A 16,534-nucleotide genomic window follows, 5' to 3' on the forward strand; every position below is an offset into this window, starting at 1 on the left:
GCTGACTTAAAACCAAAACTTAGACTCCTACTTCATGTCTGTGAGCTTAATATATTTCAGTTTCTTTAAATGTTCCAGTTCAATCCCTGCAGTCCTTTCTGTCTCTGAGGGACTCAGAGAGGCTTTTATTTCATGTATTCTAACAGAAGGGTTTGGGTTGGGAGAGACCCTAAAACCCATCCAGTCCCACCCCGGCACAGGCAGGGACACCTTCCACTAGAGGAAAATAAAGTTCCAGAGAAGAAAGGAATCTCTGCAGTCTCTGTGTCAGAGGGGCTCCCAGCTGGCAGGGGGAGCGTGTTCCCCCAGGATTGTGCTGATGGCAGTCCCCGTGGGAGGCTGAAGGGGCTCCAGGCTGCCAGGGGGGGCTGAGGGTGGCACTGCAGCCTGGGACAGCTGGGCACTGATCACCTCCCTGCCATGGAAACAGATCCTGAGCTCGAGATGGGAGAGTGCTTGGGAAGTCAATCCCACAGAATGCAAACACCCAGCTGAGTCACAGCAGCTCCTTGCTATCATTAACCAATTTTAGCAGGAATAAACCAGTGCCTGAGGACAGACTGTGCTGTGGCTTTGGGCCTGATTTGTGCCCAAATCTGTGCCGCAGTATTTGGGTTAAATTTCATTATAGTTGGTGCTTTCATTCCAGATGAGGACTGTCTGACCAGAAAGGAGAACTGGAGAAGGGCCTGGGGTCCTGGTGGGTGCCAGTGAGCCCAAGGTCACCAGGAGACCTTGCAGGGAGGTGGCTGAGCCTGATCTCTGGGGCAGTGGGGCTCTCAGGCTGGGCAGCACTGGGCTCCCAGTACCCCACACTGCCCAGCCCTGCCCAGCACTGGGCTCCCAGTACCCCACACTGCTCAGCACTGCCCAGCACTGGGCTCCCAGTACCCCCACACTGCTCAGTCCTATCCAGCACTGGGCTCCCAGTACCCCACACTGCTCAGCCCTATCCAGCACTGGGCTCCCAGTACCCCCACACTGCCCAGCACTGGGCTCCCAGCAGCCCCACACTGCCCAGCCCTGGGCTCCCAGTACCCCACACTGCTCAGCCCTGCCCAGCACTGGGCTCCCAGTACCCCACACTGCTCAGCACTGGGCTCCCAGTACCCCACACTGCCCAGCTCTGCCCAGCACTGGGCTCCCAGTACCCCACACTGCCCAGCACTGGGCTCCCAGTACCCCACACTGCCCAGCTCTGCCCAGCACTGGGCTCCCAGTACCCCACACTGCTCAGCACTGGGCTCCCAGTACCCCACACTGCCCAGCTCTGCCCAGCACTGGGCTCCCAGTACCCCACACTGCCCAGCTCTGCCCGGCACTGGGCTCCCAGTACCCCACACTGCCCAGCACTGGGCTCCCAGTACCCCACACTGCTCAGCCCTGCCCAGCACTGGGCTCCCAGTACCCCACACTGCCCAGCCCTGCCCAGCACTGGGCTCCCAGTACCCCACACTGCCCAGCCCTGCCCAGCACTGGGCTCCCAGTACCCCACACTGCTCAGCCCTGCCCAGCACTGGGCTCCCAGTACCCCACACTGCTCAGCCCTGCCCAGCACTGGGCTCCCAGTACCGCACACTGCTCAGCACTGGGCTCCCAGTACCCCACACTGCCCAGCACTGGGGCAGGCTCTCCCAGTCCAGCAGACAGTGATGGGCTGCAGGTGCTGCACAGGGTGGGGGGGTTTAATGCCAATCCCCCTGCTTTAGCCTTGACAAGATGTATTCCATGCACACTTCCACGTATTCCTTGCTTTAGCCTTGACTAAGGTGTGCATTCCATGCACACTTTCTCTACTGCTGGGGAGCAGGGCTTTGAACACCTGCACCTCCCACAGCTGGGCTGTGCTAATCCCCAGTATTGCAGTGATCAGCCTGCCCAAGATTCACAAACTGGTGAAAAATTCTTCTCCCAGTGCTGACGTTCTCGTGGCCAACATCTGCTGCTGGTCCTATTGCCATGACTCCAGTTGTGTACAGAGCAAAAATCGGGGCAGTCCTGCACCACCAGAAAGCTGCAGGAAGACACATGTGACCCCACAGTCATGGCACGAGTGGGCTGGAGCTGGGGGTCTGTGCTGGAGGCTCTCTGGGTGGTGGGGTCACACAGCTCAGAAAGACAGCGCAAATTATGTTAAAATTAAAGGGCAAACTCATCGCCTGGTGCCTACTGGAATTACTGCACAGACTTGGGTGATAAAGTTCCACCTGAGAGTTGTGAATTCTCACAATGATCAGAGCCTCAGGCTGGGCCAGGGCAGGCTCAGCTGGGACAGCAGCAGGAATTTGCCCATGGAAAGGGGGCTCAGGCCTTGGCAGGGGCTGCCCAGGGAGCTCTGCAGTGCCCATCCCTGCAGGTGTGCCCTGGAGGTGGCACTGAGTGCTCTGGGCTGGGGACAGGGTGGGGACTGGTCACAGCTTGGACTTGATGGTCTTTTCCAATCTCCATGATTCTATTCTTTGATTCTCTGATTCTGTGTTCTTTAAGGTCCCTTCCAATCCAAACCATTCCATAATTCCATGACTCTGTGTATGCCATTTTTATGGTCAGATGTGGAGTTGTGCCTTGCACACTTCATGTGGTTAATTTGGAGAAATGCCCATACCCTGAGTGATGTCACTGCATAAATATTTGAACCAAACATAATTTCCTCTATTGATTTCCCTCCCACAAAAAGGTCTAATGGAGAATGAGGCTGTGCCTGCTTTCTTTGCTAAAAAAAGAATGAATAAATACCTCAATAAAGTCTAAAATATTCTATAGCAGAGTGCTGGATATCCACGCTATTGTGCCAGGGATATCAGCAATTTCCATCAGTTAATTAGGGAGCAGAGCCCACAGGGATCACAGGGATCAGCCAGGGGTTATCAGTGAGAACAGTTATTGTTGTGGGCACAAAGGGGAGTTAAAGATTAACCAGAAAAGCAAATGAAGCTCCCAGAGATTGGCAGATTTAAGGACCAGCTCTGAGGGTCTGCAGAGGAGCTGACAAGGGAGGGAGGCCCCACCTCGAGGAGGGATTCCTGCCTGATGCATCATCCCAGACAGGCTGGGTAAGCTGTGAGACCCACCACCAGGTGGGTTTGCCACAGGTCTACCTGGGGCTCCCGGGCACAAATGTACAGGCATACCAGAGAATCAAGGAATCAGGAAGTGGTTTGGATGGCAGGGGACCTTGAGGATCATCTCCTTCCACCCCTGCCATGGCAGGGACACCTCCCACTGCCCCAGGCTGCTCCAGCCCCAGTGTCCAGCCTGGCCTTGGGCCCTGCCAGGGATCCAGGGGCAGCCCCAGCTGCTCTGGGCACCCTGTGCCAGGGCCTGCCCACCCTGCCAGGGAACAATTCCTCATTGCCAAGATCCCACCCAGCCCTGCCCTCTGGCACTGGCAGCCATTCCCTAGGTCCTGGCACTCTGGGCTCTTGTAAATAGTTTCTCTCCATCTTGGAGGTCTTTTGCCACTTTAATGATTCTGTGATCCTTGGGGCAGAGAGGTCGTGGCAGTTATCCCCCTGCACCTCCCCAAGGCACGTGGGTCCTGTCTCTGACTGACAGAGGTTCCTCTGGTTCCTCCAAGGCTGTGCAGGAGAGCAGCCTCTCACGGGGACTCAATTTCTGGGCTGTCTCCCTGCTCCAGGAAAAGGAGAAATGAGACAAAAAGGAAGAAGAATGGAAGAAAAAACCTCTCCATGAAGGTCCTGACATGGCACCAAGAGCCATCTGGCATGGGGCAGCCTGTGTGACTCTGTGGAGATGGTTCCTCTCCTTGAAGACCTGAGGAGCCTCCAGCACAGGCTGAGGCCAGAGCGTGATGGGACTGGAGGGAGCATCCCTCATCCCCATCCACATCCACATCTGCATCCCACCTCCCTCATCCTGCATCCACACCCACCTCCCGCATTTGGATTTTCCATGTCCCCCACCTGCCTCTTGCATCCTGCATCTGCCTCCTGCCCCTGGATTCTGCATCTCATCCCATCTCCTGCCTTTACATCTGCCTCCCACATCCAGCATCCACATCCCACATCCCACCTTCTGCATCCCACATTCCACATCCCGCATTCCACATCCAGCATCCCACATCCCATATCCCACATCCCGCATTCCACATCCCACATCCCATTCCCCCTCCCACATCCCATCCACCTCCCCCATCCCTACCCCCGCCCGGTCGGTCTCCGCCGCCCCGCTCGGGCCGCAGCCCCGGCAGAGGGAGGCATCGAGCCGCGCTCCGCCGTTCGCCCCGCGGGGCCCGCGCCGGGCCGGTCCCGGCAGAGGGGACGGGGACCTGCGGGACCCCGGCCCGCACCGTCCCTCTCAGGGGCACACTGCACCCGGCTCTAGCCCTGCGGGTGTCCCCGGGATCCCCAGTTACCCTGCGGGCTCCCAGTTACCCTGCGGGCTCCCCAGTTACCTTGTGGGCTCCCAGTTACCCTGCGGGCTCCCAGTTACCCTGCGGGCTCCCCAGTTACCTTGCGGGCTCCCAGTTACCCTGCAGGCTCCCAGTTACCCTGCGGGCTCCCAGTTACCCTGCGGGCTCCCCAGTTACCCTCCGGCTCCCAGTTACCCTCTGGGCTCCCAGTTACCCTCTGGGCTCCCAGTTACTCTCGGGGCTCCCAGTTACCCTCGGGGCTCCCCAGTTACCCTCGGGGCTCCCAGTTACCCTGCAGGCTCCCAGTTACCCTCTGGGCTCCCCAATTACCCTCGGGGATCCCAGTTACCCTCGGGGCTCCCAGTTACCCTCGGAGCACCAGCCAGGGGATGTTGCCCCAGGAGCTCGGGCTGGCACTGCCTGTCCCAGCCTGGCCATGGGCAGGTGCCTGCGGAGGGGTTTGGGCACAAGGAAAACCCACAGTGTCACCTCAGTGCCAGACCAGGGGCTGTCTGGGGACCCAAGGGCTCTCCTGTGGGTTTGTCTCACTCCTTTTTGAGCCTGGGGAAGCTTCTGCCACCCATGGTGTGTCCAAAAGTTCCTTCCCACGGGATGGGGTCTGAGGGCAGCTCTGAGGGGGAGGACAGGGGGTCTCATCTGTGGACAAGGCTCTGCCAGCATCTCCAGGCAGAGATTGTCTCAAGTGGCACTTGGGGACATGGCATGGCAGTGCAGGGGGTTGGAATGAGATGGCCTTTAAGGTCTTTTCCAACCCAAACCTGTCTGTAATTCTGTGATTCCCAGTCTAAATGGGCCAGCTGAGGAGACTGAGCTGCAGCATCCCCTGGAAGCTCCAGCAGCCTAATTAGTGCCCGCTAATTGTGGAATGACCGTTGTTTCCAGCAGGCTGGTCGTGCAGGCTGAGCCAGGCAAAACGCTCCACGTGAAGCAGAGGCAAAGCAGGTAGGACAGAACTCGTGTAATTTTAAAGAGAAACCACCTGGTTTCTGGGTACTGGCTGAGCCCAAAAGCCATGTTTCCACACATGTCCCTTAGCAAACCCAGGAGCTGTTCCGGTGTCAGCTCCTGTTTGGGACCCCAGCCCAGGTGTGCAGGGTGACCCTGCCAGGCCCAGACCCCTCTCCTCCTGTGACCTGCTCACACACACAGGACCAAGCCTGGATGGCCAGGGATCATGGCCAGGGATCATGGGCTGCCTGGCGCCTGGTGGCCAAAGGCCGTCCCCGAGAGCTGTGCCTGTCCCCAGGGCCACCAGAGCAGCAGTGCCACGTGGGCATGGCCAGCAGCAGCCAGCCCTGCTCCTCTCAGGCATGGCCCGGGCAGGACACGACCCTCGTCCTCCCGGTTCCACCGCTGTGGGCACCGCAGCCCCAGAGCAGGGCAGGAGCCTGTCCAGAGCCAGGGACAGGGACAGGGACAGGCCCTGGGCCCCACTGTGCACTCTCCAGCTCCAGAACTGGGCCTTTACAGGCTCTGCTCCCTGTTGCTATAGGACACAAAATAAAACAATGTGCACATGCAGCTCTCTAAGGTAAAAAAGAGGGTGCCTAATTTCTGACTCTAACATTTATAGTTTATCAAAAGTGACAGTGGATTGGAAGGGGACAATGCCACCTCTCCAATGACACTGGACAAACCAACAGTCCACCAAATTTCTTTTCCTCTATAAAAGAATGCAAAACAATAAGTTATTTACATAAAGTGTTCGAGAAAGTTACAAGAATGTAAACATCAGAAGGCTTAGAAAAACTTAGAAAGAACAAAGTGACAGCTCCCCTCGCAGCCATCCCTGGCTCCCTGCAGGGCTGACCCAGAGCTGCTGGCTGTGGGGAAGGTTCTGCAGTCTCAAGAAGCTCTCCAACAACCATCCCCACATCACACTGAGTGGAAGGAGGAGGAGAAAGTCATCTTCAGGCAGCAGCAACTGACAGGGCCAGTGAGAGCAGCACTGGAGCTGCCAGAGCCCAGCCCTGAGCGCCCCGAGCCTCTGCTGTGCCCATCCCTGCCCGCCCTGGCCCCAGCTCTGCACAGCCCGTGCTGGATTCTGCAGGGGGCTCAGGAAGGGCCTTATCTCGGCACCTTTTGTGCCACCACCAGCTCTGGGGCAGGGCTGGGCTCTGCTGAGCCCGAGCAAAGCTGGGGCCGGCGGGTGCAGCCTCAAATCACAGAGTTATTTACTGGGTTCCTAGCAGGGATGGACAAACCGGGCACAGAGGAGGCTCCCCCAGCCACTGGGGCTGGGACGGGGCAGAACAAGGACTTTTGGGCAGGGGTTTTTGGGACAGGGGTGCAGGTGCTTCCCACACCTGGAAGCTGCAAACCCTGGGGAGCAGCTGCCCCGTGGCTCCAGCCTCGTGCTTGGGACACCTCTGGAACTGAGTGGGGCAAAGTGACCCTTGTCACTTAGGGTAGGAGCAGCTCACCCCCAGCTCTGCTCTGCTCCCTCTGCCTCTCACCACACCAGGACCCCACCCAGGTTTTACCTCTGAGGGTGGAGAAACCCCGAATCAGCAGAGCTCAGCACCAAACCCTGCCTGATGGAAAACCCACAGCCAAGGCCAGGGATGGCCTTGGAGCAGCCAAACCCCAGCACCCCTGCTGGAAATCCAGGCACTGATGGGAGCAGCAGGGTCTCACGGCAGGTGGGGGGTCCCAGGAGAACAAGCTGGGTCTGCCTCAGTCACTCCTGCTGTTCTTCCCTCCCTGCTTTAAGCTGTGCCTCAGTTTCCCTGCCTGGAAAAGTGGATTTGCTGCTGTTTGTGTAAACAAAAAACTGGTTGGTCCTTTTGCCTCATCCTGAGGGTCTGCTGGTCCTTTTGCATCCCCCAAAGGTCTGTGGTCCCCTGGGCATGAACCCGCAGAGGCTGCCCCAGGAAGCTGCCACATTCCAAGCAGAAAGGAAAAGGCGCTTCCTGGGGCAGTGCTGGTGCCTCCAGACCCCCTCTCAGGGCCTGTTTGGAAGGGACTTGTGAAAAACACAAGCTCCTGGGGGCACAGGAGATCCTGTGTGAATTTTGTGCCTTGGAATGCCTGGAGCTCAGTCTGGACAGCTTTGTGCTTCCCAACACAATCATTGGTGCTGTGGGTCACCCTAAACCATATGCACCCAAATGCTCCCCAGTCCCCATGGAAGAGGCTGGGTTGGGAGCACAGCAGGAGCTTGGCTGGAGCACACCTGGCTCAGCACCCACCTCCCTGGCCTGGGGGCAGGTTGGTCAAGGGGACTCTACACCCCCACACTGGCTGGGCATCACTGTCCAGTCAGAAGATCCAGGCTGGACAGGGCTTGGAGCAGCCTGGGACAGTGGAAGGTGTCCCTGCCATGGCAGGGGGGTAGAAGTGGATGGGCTTTAAGGTCCCTTCCAACCCAAACCAGTCTGGGATGCCATGATGCCAAGATTCTAATTAAAAAACTCTAAACGTTTTAAGGAATTCTATTCATTCTGAGGAAGACTTTATCTTGCTGTGTCCCTGGCTAGGAGCAGGACATGGGACAGCAATCATGTCCCTTTCCTGAAGGGGATCTGCCCCTGCCAATGAGCATTTCGTGGCATTTTTGGAGAGCAGCCACTTTGTGCCTCAGTTTCCCCAAGGGAGCCCTGCCTGTGACCAGCACAGGGGGAGCAGGGGAGGAGGAGGAGAAGGTGTGAAATTCCCTCTCTTAGGGAAACAGGAAAGTTTCCAGCAGCAGCTGGCACCTTCCATCCCCCTTTCACCAAGGTGCAGCAGGGCAGTAGAAGGGGTATGGAGAAGAGGGGCTGGGTCTCAGGAGGTGTCCTACCACCCCTCTGGGAATGTAGATCTCCTGAGCCTGCCAGGGCTCTGCCTCACAGACAGAGGAGGCTCCTGAGCCCCTCGCTGACACAGCAGTCAGCAGCCTGTGCTGGGGAGTCCAGAGCTGCCCTCCTGGTTCTGCTAAGCAAAATAAAGAATCCATTTAAAAAGCTGTCTGTTTTCCCCTGGCTGCCCCTCTGGCTCAGCAGAAATGTTTTCTGCTGTGTCAGAGTCTGACTCAGCAGAAAAGGGACACTTCCCTGGGGCCAGGGGCTGCCTTATCACTGCCCACAAGGCTCCTGTTTGTGCCACCCCAGTTATCACCCCTGAGCACGGCCAGGCTGGGGCCAGCACCGTGACTCAGCACCCTGAGCCTGTGCAAACTCATCCCCCCAGTCTGTGATGGGAGAGCCCATAAACATCCCATAAACTGCAGAGAATGGGTTCCAGACCTGGGCATGGGGGTGAGACCCCTCACCTGGACCCCAACTCTGACCCTGATCCTGATCCTGGTCCTGATCCTGACCCTGGTCCTGACACTGACCCTGGTCTTGATCCTGACCCTGAGACTGATCCTGGCCCTGGCACTGATCCTGACCCTGGTCCCGATCCTGAATCTGGTCCTGATCCTGGCCTTGGCACTGATCCTGACCCTGGTCCTGATCCTGACCCTGGTCCTGATCCTGGCCCTGGCACTGATCCTGACCCTGGTCCCAATCCTGACCCTGGTCCTGACCCTGTCCTGACACTGTCCCTGGTGCCAATCCTGGCCCTGGTCCTGATCCTGGCCCTGGCACTGATCCTGACCCTAGAACTAATCCTGACCCTGGTGCCAATCCTGACCCTGGTCCCAATCCTGACCCTGGTGCCAATCCTGACCCTGGTCCCAATCCTGACCCTGGTCCTGACCCTGACCCTGGTCCCGATCCTGACCCTGGTCCTGACCCTGGTCCTGACACTGTCCCTGGTGCCAATCCTGACCCTGGTCCTGACCCTGTCCCTGGTGCCCATCCTGACCTGGGTCTCAGAGCCCCCTTTTGTGCCTGGGTGGGTGAAGAGGAGCCTCAGACAGCTGCATGCCCTGGGCTGGGTGTAACGGGGTCTGTGGGATGTGCCCTGAGCCCACCCCAGCTCAGCTGTAGTTTGGGGCTCCCTGGTTCTGCCCAGTGCTGGTGCAGGGCAGGGCAGAATGAGTGATGGAGCTCAGGCCAGTCCCTGACTCACTCACAGCCCTGGGACCCCTGAGGTGCTGGGATGAGCCCCATGGTCCCTGTGGGGGCAGTGGGAGAGGCTCTGCCACGGGCTGCCCCAGAGACCAGGTCCAGTGCCTCACCTGGGGCAGGGGGAGCTTCCCTCAAGCCCCAAACAACTTCTCAGCCTCTGCAGGGGGATTTTCCCCGCTTCCAGCCGATTTTAGGAGCCCCTTTTGCTACTTGAATAAGAGCCTAGTGGCAGGTTGGGGTCAGGTGTGCAGTCAGGGCAGGCCTGCCCTCCCCAAACCAGCCCCAACACAGGAACAGCGCTATCCATTGCCAGCTTTAAGGCAATAAAGGCAGAACAAGACCCATAAAGCATGTTCTGACCCATCTGGTGCCATGCCCTGAGAAGGAGGAGAAAAGGCCTTGCCTGACCTGGAGTCATCCTCACACACAGAAAACCTTTTGTTAGCATGTGTCCCAGGACTGGGAGGTCCAGGACAGCTCTCGTGGTTCCCTGACAATGCTTTTTGTGGAGGTCTGTGATGGAGGGAACCTTCTGCAAAGCAGTGAGGGGCAGAGCCAGCGTGGCCTGTGGCAGGTGCAGTGCTGGGAGCACTGTGAGACCCCTCGGAGCTCACCTGGCCTGGCACAAAGGGTGCTGGAGCTGCTGAGGGAGAGCAAGGCCCTCACTCTGAGGGGTCTGGGGGGCTGAGGGTACCTGCTCAGCACCTTCTGCTGCCAGCACAGCACAACCAGGCATGGTTCAGGTGCTTGTCCTGCAGCAGCGCTTGGCTCAGGCTGTCCACGGAGCCCTGGGCTCCTCCAGGGGCCATGGGGGACGGGAGCTCTGGGGAGGGGGAGAGCAGCCCCACGGCTGCAGGAGCAGAGGGCAGGGTCCTGAGGAGAGTCCTGTCCATCCTCCTGGTCTGTCTGAATCCTGCCTGGGGGCACCGGGCAGGGATGGAGGAGACCCTGAACCTCTGTCCTGGAACAGCTCCCAGCTGCCCTGAGAAGAAAGCAGGATAGGAAAACTCAATGTACCCCATGGACAGGAGAGGAGAAGGCTCCAGGGAGAGCTCAGAGCCCCTGCCAGGGCCTGGAGGGGCTCCAGGAGAGCTGCAGAGGGACTGGGGACAAGGATGGAGGGACAGGAGCCAGGGAATGGCTGCCAGTGCCAGAGGGCAGGGCTGGGTGGGATCTTGGCAATGAGGAATTGTTCCCTGGCAGGGTGGGCAGGCCCTGGCACAGGGTGCCCAGAGCAGCTGGGGCTGCCCCTGGATCCCTGGCAGTGCCCAAGGCCAGGCTGGACACTGGGGCTGGAGCAGCCTGGGGCAGTGGGAGGTGTCCCTGCCATGGCAGGGGGGCACTGGGGGGGCTGTGGGGTCCCTCCAGCCCAAAGCACTGCATGATTCCACAGCAGAACTGCATCCGGTGTGGATGGAGACCTGTCCATCCGTCTGTCCAGCCCCCGAGCTGACCCCGCCGGTCCCCACGGCCGGAGCCGCCCGGGCCGGCCTTATCTGCGGCTGCAGGCCGGGGCTATCGGGGCCGGCCCCGGGGAGGGGCTCTGGGCTGCCCGGGCCGATAGGGGGGAGCCTGGGCCCGGCCCGGGCGGGGGTCCCGGCTGATAGCCCGGCGTGGGCCGGGATGGGCCGGCAGCCCGAGCCCGGGGCCGGGACAGCTCCGGAGTGGGCACGGGGCCGGGGGGCACAGCTGGAAACCCGCCGGCCTCCCTCAGCCCGCCCTTCCCTCCCCTCCCGGCCAGCGTTCCCTCCCTCAGTGCCCCTCAGTGTCCCTCAGTGTCTCCTCAGTGCCCCCTCAGTGTCCCTCCCTCAGTGTCCCTCCCTCAGTGTCCCTCAGTGCCCCCTCTGTGTCCCTCAGTGTCCTATCCTCAGTGTCCCCTCAGTGTCCCCTTCTGTGTCCCCTCAGTGTCCTATCCTCAGTGCCCCCTCAGCGTCCCCTCAGTGTCCCTCCCCCAGTGTCCCCTCAGTGTCCCCTTTAGTGTCCCCTCAGTGTCCCTTCCTCAGTGCCCCCTCAATGTCCCCTCAGTGTCCCTCCCTCAGTGTCCCCTCAGTGTCCCTTCCTCAGTGCCCCCTCAGTGCCCCCTCAGTGCCCCTCAGTGTCCCCTCAGTGTCCCCTCAGTGTCCCTCCCTCAGTGTCCCCTCAGTGTCTCCTCAGTTCCCCCTCAGTGTCCCCTCAGTGTCCCCTCCAGCCCGGGTCCCTCCTGTGCTGGGATGGAGCCCAGCCAGGGCCAAGGGCAGAGCAAACCCTCTAGGAAAGCTCTGCCCTCAGCCAGCCCGTCCTGCAGGAGCCTGTCTGCAATGAAAATCCTGCTTTTGCCCCTTTCCGGGTGGTTTTGCCCGAGTTCTTGTGCTGGGGGATAACTCAGAAGCAGATTCACTAAAATTTGGCTTTCCCCCCGCCATCCTGGCCCTCAGGGCTCACCCTGTGTCTCTCACCCTGTCACCACCCTCTGGAGCAGCTCTGGACCTCCAGCCCGTGGCACTGGGGTGGCTCCAGTGCCACATCCTGGTGGATCCCTTTGCAGGGACACAGGGACAGGGATGGACAAACAAACAGGGTCAGGGCAGGTCTCCTGCTGTGCCCAGCAGGTTCTTGGGCATTTCGGCTGCACGCTCCCCCAGCAGCGTCACCCAGGACTCACATTCCTGACCCAGGAGATTTCCTGTAAAATCAAAGCAATGCTGTGAAAGGCTCCAAGTCAATTAAAACATGTTTATATGAGAAGTGAGGCACATGTTGGGATTCCTGGGGTGCTCCTCTGCAGGGCCCAAAGCTGGACACAATAATCTTTGTAGGTCCTTTTTCAGCAGGAATTTGCCCATGGAAAGGGGGCTCAGGCCTTGGCAGGGGCTGCCCAGGGAGCTCTGCAGTGCCCATCCCTGCAGGTGTGCCCTGGAGGTGGCACTGAGTGCTCTGGGCTGGGGACAAGGTGGCCGTGGGGGCACAGCTGGCACTCCATGGGATTTTCCTGGGATTCTGTCCCTTTCAGCTCAGGATATGTTTCTATGATTACATGGCATGAAGGTCAAGCTGGAGCAGTCAGAGCAAGGGGCGCTCCACACCTCTTGGAGTCAGACCTAAAAGGGTTAAATCTGGATCCTGAAATGAGAGGACTTTGTTGGGGGCAGAGAGGAATTCACTTAACCTCCACTGCATTTCCCCTGGCTGTTACAGCAGAGAAACAAACAGGAATGTCTTGTGCTGAGAGCAGAGTCCCTCAGTGGGGATGGCACTACAACTCCAGCCTGCCTGGGGTCTCCACTGTGGAGCCCCCACACCTCTGCTGCCTGTGGTGTCTCCCAGTATCCCTCTCCCTTCTAAGGAGAAAACTGCATTTCCAGAAATTATTTTCCACCATGTTCAGGCAACAACCAGTCCCAGCCAGGGGCAGTTGTACAAATTGTGGTGATTCAGACACACTAATTCTGCATTTCCCTGCATTCATCACTGACCCCATCCTGAATGGGCTTAGGGCACCTTCTCTGCCCCTTTCCATAAAATCTGGGAGCAGCTGGCTTTGCTCTGCTTCTCTGTGCCAGGGCCTGCCCACCCTGCCAGGGAACAATTCCTCATTGCCAAGATCCCACCCAGCCCTGCCCTCTGGCACTGGGAGCCATTCCCTGTGCCTTGCCCCTCCAGGCCTTGTCCCCAGCCCCTCTCCAGTTTTCCAGGGGTTCTTGACACCCCCTGCTACCCCCAGCTCCATTCTGGAGCCAGCCCTTCCTGGGTGCCTGCAGCAGCAGCGTGGTGGGAAATCACCTCTGCCCTCCGAGCCAGTCCAGACTGGCCACAGCCAAATGGGCCAGTGGGGCAGGAGCTGAGGGGTAAATTTAGAGGGGCTGCAAAAGGCCATTGCCATGACAGACAGTCCCCAGGCACAGGGACAAGATCCTAATCCGATTAAGAGGCTGATTCACCTGCTGTTATTCCTTTGCTGTTGTGCCCATCTGAAGGGATTTAGAGGTTAAAGAGCTGCTGTGGGGATAAAACCGATCATTAGAGGGATCACTACAGGAGAGCAGCATGGAGTGGGCCTGTCTGAATGGAAATTACTTCTGCCTCTCTTTCTCCTCTTTCCTCTGCCTTCCTCCTTCCCCCTCAGCTCTTTATGGCCATCATTAGCCATCCATGAAAAGTCATCTTGCTCCCACACCAGTAAAACCCGGTAAAACCACCAGTAAACACTAAAACACCAGTAAAACCAGGCTCTGGTGGGTCACAGCATGGGACCAGTCCTGCAGGCTTCTCACCACAAGCCATGTCTCTGCCTGTTTCAACAGGCTCCAGAAACCCAGCATTTATTAACCACATTTTAAAAAAATACTGTTAATGCTGCAGTCAACCCTCCCCTCCAGCCTGTGTGTGTGTTTGATGTTGTGCTGCCTGTCCCAGGCTCACCCTCCTGCTGCCCCTCCCTGAGCATTTCCCTGCTGCTGGTTCAGATGCAGCAGAAAAGCATCATTATCTTTTCCCTTTTCAAGCTCGGCCTTGGAGAGCTGAAAATGAATCTCCTATCAGAGAGGCGAGGCGAGTGCATTGCTAAGAACAGCCCCAGATGCAGCCTGGGTTTAATTTCAATGCCAGGCAATTCAGGCTGCAGAGAGGTAATAAATGCAGAGGCCACTGAGGCAGTTTATTGTCATCCCCAGCTGGGCGAGCAGCTGCTGGCTTGGGATGGGAATGCCTGCCTGGGAATTCGGGGCTGCTCTATTCCATCACACTCCTTGTGCTCTACAGGCTGAATTTGTCACCTTCTGGAGTGCCCAGATGTGCTGAGAAGCAGGGGTGTGTCGTGTGCCTGCTGTGCAGGTGAGGAGCCCAGGCAGCACCCGATACCTTTATCTGCCCCACACAGCCCCACTGCCGGGGCTATCAGAGCCTGCCTGGAGCTGCTGCAAGTGCCTCTCCCACGGCCCAGAAATGGAAAAAATTAATAATGCCTCATAGAGCCCTGTGGTGAGGAGCAACAACGTGCCTGCAGATGTGAATGCCCCAAGGGGATCACGGTGATGGGCTCCTGCCACTGTGTCTCCAGTGAGATCACACAATGCCAGACTGGTGCAGCTTGGGAGAGACCCTAAATCCCCCCCGTGCCCCCCCTGCCACGGCAGGGACACCTCCCACTGCCCCAGGCTGCTCCAGCCCCAGTGTCCAGCCTGGCCTTGGGCACTGCCAGGGATGCAGGGGCAGCCCCAGCTGCTCTGGGCACCCTGTGCCAGGGCCTGCCCACCCTGCCAGGGAACAATTCCTCATTGCCAAGATCCCACCCAGCCCTGCCCTCTGGCAGTGGAAACCATTCCCCCTTTGTCCGGGCCGGCTGTTGTTTGTCTCTGCCCAGACAAGGGTGAGATGGGTTCGCTCCCCAGGCTTCAAAGGATGAGGCTGGACTCTCAGGTTTGCTCTTCAAGGTTGTTTATTATTTCTTATCTACAAAAATTTTCTTTCTGCCCAGCCGGGGTCTGACCAGCAAGGCAGCCAAAGGCACTCTGACTGCCCACAGGGCAGTCGCATCTTTTTATAACAAAGACTACGTAGACTATATTTATCTTTTGTCCCCAGTACTTATCATTTTTATTACCAAGTGTACCTTTACTAAGAACCTATCAAAAATATCTGCGTCACACAGAAAATGGAAGACATGAAGAAGGAAGAAGAGCCACGTGGCAGGCCCTAACTCCCTCCATCTTGTTTTCCCAACCCCCCTGCACCAAAATCTTAAAATCTGTCTTTTGACCTGTAATTGTGCTATTTCTATATCCTTTAAACACCAGTGATTCTTATATTCCCATATACATCTCTTGAAGGGTCAAAGTTGAGCCACCAGGCACTTTTGGCAACATTCCAAGGCTCCCGAGCCCCCCAAGGGTTCTCTCGGTAGCTCTGGACGTCAGGAGAGGTGCGCTGAGTTCCCACACCCCTTGACCTATTTCTGTCTCCCCATGCGAGAAGTCCCTGTCCAGCCTTCCCAGAGCAATGGGCCAGTATCAGTCTGTAACTGGAAGATTTCAGAGATCTGGATGAGACTTCTTAAACATCCCAAAGACAGACCAAAGCCCCAGATTCAGAGGATCCTGGAATGGTTTGGGTTGGATAATCACCCAGTTCCAGCTCCTCCCAGAGCAGTTTGCTCCAAGCCCCATCCAGCCTGGCCTGGAACAATTCCATATCCATGGTTGTGTCTGGATACCTGACAGCTCAATCATCCTGGCTTTACCTTTCTGAGCACAGGGGCACAGCCTCACTGGAGGCCTGGGAACCAGGAAAACACCTGTGCAGGTGTCAGCCAGAGTCAGCCAAAAGCCTGTAGGCAGAGCTCGACCTGGTGGAAATGGATGCTGCTGATGGGGCTGTGACAGGGCAGGGTCCTGCTGTCGTTGTGCAAGGCCTTTCATTCCCAGCAGGCAGAGACCCCTGAAGGGCTCACACGGGACACACGTGGGCAGAGCAGAGGAGCCTGTTCACAGCTGCAGCCCACCCTGGCATCCCACACAGGTATTCCTGGAAACCTGGAGCTGGAAGGGCTTTGCCAGCACCAGGGATCCTGGGACTCTGTCCCTTTCAGCTCAGGATAGTCCACGTTTCTATGATTACACGGCAGGAAGGTCAAGCTGGAGCAGTCAGAGCACGGTGACCTCTGCTTCACCAACACCATCCCTGCAAGTGTCCAAGGCCAGACAGGGCTTGGAGCAACCTGGGATAGTGGAAGGTGCCCTGTCCATTGCAGAGGGTAGAATAAGAACTTTAAAGAGCTTTAAAGTCTTTTCCAACCCAGAGAATTCCATGATTCTAAAGCACCTCTCTGAGGGGTCTGTGCCTGTTCAGGAATGGGTGGAATGTCCATGCCTGTGGTGAGCAGGCAGCCAGGGCAGAGGGAGACTGCGATAAGAGGGTCTTGTGTGCTGGCCTGGCCTGGCCTGGCCTGTTAAGGGACTCACGAGGCTTTCTTCAATGACCACACCTCACTGCAGAGTGACCACTGCATGGGGACCCGTGGGTGGGGACCCCCGCCCGCCGCAGCCAATGGCCCCGCTGCAGGGGCCGGGCAGGGGCTGCCCCAGCGCATAAAACCCGGCCCAGGCTCCGGGCTCAGCTCAGCTCAGTGTCCGCTCAGCTCAGCTCAGCTCAGAGTCCGCCCGCAGCCACC

This window comes from Fringilla coelebs, assembly GCF_963513975.1.
Source record: "Fringilla coelebs genome assembly, chromosome: 2".
NCBI classification, from domain to species: Eukaryota; Metazoa; Chordata; class Aves; order Passeriformes; family Fringillidae; genus Fringilla; species Fringilla coelebs.